Source organism: Engraulis encrasicolus, chromosome 18, assembly GCF_034702125.1.
Source record: "Engraulis encrasicolus isolate BLACKSEA-1 chromosome 18, IST_EnEncr_1.0, whole genome shotgun sequence".
Classification (NCBI taxonomy): Eukaryota; Metazoa; Chordata; class Actinopteri; order Clupeiformes; family Engraulidae; genus Engraulis; species Engraulis encrasicolus.
The window spans coordinates 7,797,038-7,804,537 of NC_085874.1; the positions used below are offsets into that span (position 1 = coordinate 7,797,038).

General features: G+C 46.9%; 1 protein-coding gene across 5 annotated transcripts in view; it reads right to left on the reverse strand.

The window, feature by feature from the left end:
• The window catches only part of afdna (afadin, adherens junction formation factor a), a 186,077-nt gene that overhangs the window by 27,512 nt on the left and 151,065 nt on the right, over nucleotides 1–7,500 (reverse strand). The gene's annotated exons all lie outside the window — the stretch shown is intronic.

Sequence of the window (7,500 nt, forward strand, 5' to 3'; positions counted from 1 at the left end):
TCTCAACACTCACACTAGTCCCCACAAACCTCCTCCACCTCTCTGGGGAGGCAGGCAGCGACAGGCCCCCAGCCCTGCACCACAGCCTCAACTACACGCCAACACACACACACACACCTGATTACTATGCCAGGCCACTGAAAAAGTGTAAGGCACAGAGGAGCAAGGCACCCCACGAACGCACGAACGCACACACACACACACACACACACACACACACACACACACACACACACACACACACACACACACACACACACACACACACACACACACACACACACACACACACACACACACACACACAGACACAGTCACAGTCACACACACACACAGTCGGCCTCTGTCTTGTCTTGATTACAACACTATGCAGCTGAAAGCGAAAGGCACTGAGGTCGAAAGGTGACCCCTGGGGTGACGTGTTGCCGTCTGGGCTGAAGGACTGTACCCTGGCAGCCAGTTGTGGCAGGACCCTTGCTCTCCATCATTATGTCCCTCTCCTCCCCCCCTACTCCCAAGCAGACACCCCCTACCCGCACCTCTTCCCTTCTCGCCGTCGGGGCAATTAAAGCATAACACAGCCTCTCTGTGCCTGATTTAACCCAAATTCATGAGTCTCCCAGCCTTTGGACAATGCCTCCTTTCACGGCAGCACAGTCAATGGACGAAAATGTCAGCCCCTCCATTCTCACTCAAGGAAGTGGGTAGAGGGGAGAGGAGAGGAGAGGAGAGGAGAGGAGAGGAGAGGAGAGGAGAGGAGAGGAGAGGAGAGGAGAGGAGAGGAGAGGAGAGGAGTGCGGTTAAGGGACTTGTACTGTAGTTATATCCGTGTATGGATTCCCCCCCTCTCGGATGGTGCTCGGCCTATTGACATTACAGCAGCTTGCTCTTGGCTCTTGGCCTCCTATTTAAAGCATGAAGAAGAAAGCCTTCACTGACCGACTTCAAGAGGCTCTCAACGCGGAGAGCATCCTGTGTGGAGGACGCATGTGGAGCACAATGAAGAGAGCTGTAATGTGCATTTAACAAGCTCCCCCTTCAAACGTCCTCCAGTCCGACTTGTACTGTATGTGTGTGTGTGCATGTGTGTGCGTATGTGTGTGAGTGTGCGCACGTGTGTGTGCGAGTGTGTGTTTTAAACAGGTCAGGATAGGCAAGCTGACATGTACCCTCTTTGACGTTTTCTTCTTCTCCTTTTTCCTGACATCTTACGTTTGATGTCCTGCGAGATGAAACTCTATCGACGTGCTATTGTGGCCCCTCGCTGAGCTACCAAAAGCTCTTGCGAAAACAAGGACCTGTTTCTTTTCCTGCGCCCGTGAGCGTGGCTTTGTCTCCCCGCCAGCGGCCTCAGCAGGTTTTAGAAAGCCCGCAGAGAAGACTATACGAAGTGTGTTTTAGAGAGGTTTGCTTCTTTTAAAAAAGGAACGGCTAGCTTGCTGTTTTACTAGTGCTCTTTTTGGTTTAGGAGAGCGGGCCTGTGGTTTTCGGACTTCCTTTTGTTTTCCATGCACAGACTTTTTTTTTTTTTTTTACTTTACAGGGCCTGGATTTGCTATTGAAATGTGAGTGAATGAAGGCGTGAGAGACACACAATGAGACTGTATTGTATTCCTTTATAGTTATATTCCAGTTATAATATGAAAACTGAACACAGACAGAACATTTTCATGACTGCTTCCTGACTATGTTTTTTACACAAATGTACATGTTTCTCAAAACCAAAGTAGGCATCTCGTGCGACTGAGGCAAAAATGCAACCAGACGCTATGCCACCAAAGAGATCCCCCTCACCTGAACAAACAGCCTAAGGAACCCATGAGCCATCAGCAGCTGTGTGGTTAAAGCGATGGTTCGGAGTAGAATCACCCTAAAGCCATTTGAACCGTGACACCCATCCACCTTTACACCCGAAGTGTTTTCTGCCGCAGACTTACATCAACAGAGTTGCCGTGTTATTCGATGTTTATTCCGGTTAGCTTGACTCAAGCGCATATGGATACTGGGCACCGTCTCCAAACTTTCCCCACAAAAATAACATGTCATTACACCAAACTTCTGCAGTAGCACAAATATGGTCTGTACTCACGAAACGAAGCATTTGGAAGTTTGGAAATAGTCCAGGAGTTTAGTATTATCAACACAAGCTGAATAGCTTCTCTGCTGCTAAAGCTGTGCCAACGTTACTTCCGTCATATGAGACAAGCCCGTAAAAGTCTTCAACAAACTTCCAGACGAGAGTGTTAAAAAAGTTTTCACTGAATTGTGATTAAGGCTTATATTTTCAAGGCAATACTTAAAAGATATTTCAAATCTTACCTACTATCAATTAGACAAGGATTTTCGTTATCAATACTGATGCTGAATTCACTTTTCATTGTGCATATTATGAGCTTCGTTGAGGACTCTTACATGCTTGTCTTAGATGACGGAAGTAACGTTGGCGCAGCTTTAGCAGCAGAGAAGCTATTCGGCTTGTGTTGATAATAATAAACTCCTGGACTATTTCCAAACTTCCAAATGCTTCGTTTCGTGAGTACAGACCATATTTGTGCTACTGCAGAAGTTTGGTGTAATGACATGTTATTTTTGTGGGGAAAGTTTGGAGACGGTGCCCAGTATCCATATGCGCTTGAGTCAAGCTAACCGGAATAAACATCGAATAACACGGCAACTCTGTTGATGTAAGCCTGCGGCAGAAAACACTTCGGGTGTAAAGGTGGATGGGTGTCACGGTTCAAATGGCATTAGGGTGATTCTACTCCGAACCATCGCTTTAAGCAGAGTCAGCTGGGGGTCTTAGAGCCAGGGCCAGTGTAAAGATATGTCATTACAGGACTTGCATGTCCCACTGTGCAATTTTGCTGTATACACACCACCTGTGGCCAGTTTACTGCAGAGGGTGGACAGGACAGTTTATATGGGACATGGCTGGCTCAGATGACTCAGATGTGTATAAGAAAAAACACACACAAGCTGCAGATGTATTTGGATGAGATGGTAAAAAAAAAACCATCCCATTCTTTCCAAACACACACAGACACACACACGCACACACGCTTTTTGTTCAAGAGTGGCAAGTAGGAAGAGTTTTTACTCATTCATGTAGCAGATGAAAAACAACATTCAGCACTCCAAAGTGTTCTTGCGGTTAAATGATGCAGACGAGGAAAGAAAAACAAACTGCGAGACTTGTTATTATCCGTAGTTCCGGTTTGAAACTCTAAAGAGGCTTCCCAGCAAAACACTTAATGCCACTTAAAAGTGACGGCAGAGTCAAGCTGCAGCCGAGACATTTTCATTCCATAATACTTTAATTGCTGTCAAATGTTTTAGATCAAAGACATTTTGGCAGAATGGTGCAGAGTTACCTGTACCACTTAGACATGCAGGCACGCAACCACCCACACCCAAACACACGCACATGGAAACCTCTTGAACGCAACAAACCTGGCGGGCTATGTTGTTTTTGATCAAGTCTATCAAGTTTTTAATATTCAATTATTCACAAATTCACAACGTATGGAGACTTTTGCGATTCTTCCAGCTGTTTTCTTGGCCTGGTTGTTTTATTTCCAGTTCCAAGCCAGCTGGCCCCATTAAGACTCAATGATAATTGCTAACTTGGGTAGAGAATACAGGAGAAATGTAAAACTCAATTATTTAACTCATAGGGAGGGGTAAATCAGCTTATTTCTAGAAATGGCACCGCGTTAAGGTTTGATTTGTTTAGCCGGTGTATGTCAAAACATCAAACCGTAGAATTACTAAGCCATACAGTACAAAAGCTGAGACATAATGGATAAAGTCTTACTCCTAATTTTACCATGACTAAATATCTCTAGGGAGACCGATATGCAGCTTGTCTGTTAAATGTTGAACCTGGTCATCATGTTGAACCCCGTCATCATGAGTTGGCAATGCAACACAGACTAGACTGGGCCACCTGCCTCCTGTGTCTCTGCTATGGATACGTTTAAAGGCTTAGCTCACACCGGAGACAGTATTCAGTTATTAACGCCTCACTTCGGCGTTCCTATGATCTGTTAGAAAAGAGGGAGGTATGCGCGTGTGTGCGTGCGTGCGTGCTCGCGTGTGCATGTGGGCTAAAGTGCAGTGGGATTGTGTCCAGTAAGCAGAGGTCTCTTCCACACGCATAACTTAAACACTCCAGCAGAAATACAAAGCAAAGAAACATGCACAGACCCGGAGCTCGCCTCCAAACTCGCCTCCTCTTTCCAAGGACTGGTTAACCACTGAACCTGTCAAATGCGCGCACAACAGCACTTGGCAACCTTAAGAGCAGCCATTGGCGTGACCCTGAGTCGCCCTCCACATATGCTGTGCCGTGCCAAACATCACTTCCAGCTATTCCACAGTGATCTATGCACAAGAGTGACGGCTCCCCGTGTGGATGTTTTCAGCGACTGCAGCGCTGGAATCCAGCTTGAAGAGAGCCAAGTATCTGGACGTCTTGAAACGTTAATAACTTTGTTATAGTCGTACTGACAAGCACACGACTGAGATATGAAGGTTGTCAAGGGGGAGGAGATATTGTCAACGTCTCTTCAGCCAAAGCAGCAAAACACCAAGGAAACCAAATTGCTTGAGATACTCAACAGCACAGGAGAGAGAGAGAGAGAGAGAGAGAGAGAGAGAGAGAGAGAGAGAGAGAGAGAGAGAGAGAGAGAGAGAGAGGTGTCCTGTGAGTCCTGGGTGGCTAATGCGGAGCTGTCCCTAGCTGTGGAGGGGTTGCTTTGGGTTGATGGTACGGCAGTAACAATACACTCAACTCTGGATTCGGTTCATATCACGATTTTTGACATACGGTTCGATACATTCCACGATTTTTTAAATCTATGAGAGCTATGATAGTTTAGTTTAGTTAGACTATAGGCCGAATAGGTTACAAGAGGCAATTCATTATATAAAAATGTTTAAAAACTGAAAGGTAACCAAACATTGAAAGGCCGTATCGCCATACTGCCTCCTTGCATCACGATACAGTATTGTGACTCTGCACATCGCGATTTCTCGGTTCGATAAAATACAGTTACAACCCTAGCTGATGGTGCTCCTTTGAACAGAGGAGGTCCAATGCCCAAATCCGGGTTTAGGCAAGTGGGAAACCCTATACGCCTGGGGAACCCAAAACCCTCTCATTCTCTCCCCTACTCTGGTTATTTCTTTCTATATTTTAGCACTCATCCTAATCCTCTCTCTCCCACCATTCCGAGCCCCCTTCCTTCATTTATTTCCCCTCCCTCCGCATTCCTATACTGTACGTTCTTCCCCTCCATGCCCACCCAATGTGCTACCCAGCTCTAACGCCGCAGCTCCCTTGGCGCATAGTCACCAACCACGCAATCGCCAGCTAGCAAAACAAACCACACTCGCCACCCAGCACCTGACTGTGGCCCGCACATCAGCCATCGCCAACACCAGACTGGAGAGGATTGGGGGAAGGAAGACGAGCATGGAGAGCATGGAGAGAAAGACAGTTTGACAGATGGAGGGGAGATGATGAGAGAGAAGTAGACAGAAGACAGAGATTGAGGGAGGGGGAGAGAGAGAGAGAGAGAGAGAGAGAGAGAGAGAGAGAGAGAGAGAGAGAGAGAGAGAGAGAGAGAGAGTTGGAGGGAGGGAGAGAGAGAGAGAGAGAGGATTTGTGGTAGATGCTTTGTGGTGGGATGCTTCTAGACCCTGATGCCGAAAAGCTGAAGGGAGCACTTGACTTGGAGGAGGAGGAGAAGAAAAAACGCCGGGCAGATTTACATGCGGCGGGGAGACCACCATACTTCTGAAGAGGAGGCAAACACCCGGGCCAAGAGCAGCAAACCTTTTCAATATTTATAGCGTGAGAAACATTTGGAGAGCGTTAGGCACTGCCGAAGCAAAACATGCCGGGCCACTTTGAAGTGGCCTAACGGGGGAATGCAAAAAAAAAAAAAAAAAGGGAGGGATGGTGACGGCGGTGGCAGTGGCGGTGAAATGTTCAAACGCCCCCCTCAGATTACCATCAGCTGCCGAAAAAGCCACACCACTCCGCATACAGTAGATGATGTCTGACAGGTCTGTGTAAAAATAAATAATATTTCAAAAAAACTTGACAAGAGTTCTGCAAGCCTCAGCAAAATGTTTCAAGACAAAACGTTCCTCCACATGCCCGCCCTCTGCAAAAAAAATAAGAAGTAAAAACGCTTTGGCGGATTTGTTGTGGAGTTTTGTTTGTTTGTTTGTTTTTTTAAATGTTTTCAATGGCCATCTTGGGAAAACAACAATCAATTCTTCCATGACAGCAAAGACTGCCATTCCTCCAGAATTGCTATTCCATGCGCTTTGGCAAAGGGGAAGCACAGCAAAGTCAAGAGGGAAGGACAAAGCTGCTTCACTTTCTTCAGTCCTCCCTCTCCTCATCCTCTGGCTCTCCCTCCTCACCTGGCCGAGTCCCAGGGACTTCCCTGCTGGCTGCTGTACGGTAGCAGGTGCTACAGAGGCTTGCACTGGCCATATTTCACTTGCTGTTAGGGAGTGCATGAGTGTGTGTTTCAGGTGGTGCAAGTGTCTGTGTGTGTGTATTATGTGGCCGTGGTGGCGTTTGTGTTTTGTGTATGTTTTCTTTGCTAAATGCAAAGCACCTGTGTGCGAGTCTGTGTGCGCATGTGTATGCGTGTGCGCGTGCTGTTTATGCCGTGTTGTGTAATGTGTCTGAGTGTGTTGTGTAAGGTGCTTGACATTGCAGTGACCCTCTCCTGGGCCCAGCCTCTGCCTCTGAGGGGGGGGGGGAGGAAGTGGGAGACAATGAGTCAGTGGGGTGCGCTCGGAGCAAGCATCCGCTTTCACAGGAGACAAGCAGGTAGCACGCCAGCAGAGGAGAAATATGGAGAAGAGCTCAGAGCCTATGGTGTGTGTGTGTGTGTGTGTGTGTGTGTGTGTGTGTGTGTGTGTGTGTGTGTGTGTGTGTGTGTGTGTGTGTGTGTGTGTGTGTGTGTGTGTGTGTGTGTGTGTGTGTGTGTGTGTGTGTGTGCGTGCGTGCGGACTATTGATCACTGCGGTACCAACTATCTAGCTATCTAGGGCATGCCTGAGTATCTTTGCAACTGGTAAATTTGTGTCTATGGAAACTCAATTTTGAATTGAGGGCACAAATAAAGAAGTAAAATGTGCGCGCAGCCAAGTGTTGAAGTGTTGAAGCGTTGAAAAGACGACCAAAGCATTGTTCACGAATCTTGAATCAACGAATGGGGGTCATGCAGCTGAGACATGAAAATTTGCATGCACGCACGCACATTTCATAATGTCAAATGATAACCAGAGTGTTACTAGTTCTGCTGTTCACACAGTGAATACTTGTGTGATGGTGCCATTGGTGCCAAATTGAATAAAGCATGATTGAGATGGAGGTAGCTGATAGGTGTGAACAGATAGGATCAGTCTGGCGTTTATGAAGTGTGTGTGTGTGTGTGTGTGTGTGTGTGTGTGTGTGTGTGTGTGTGTGTG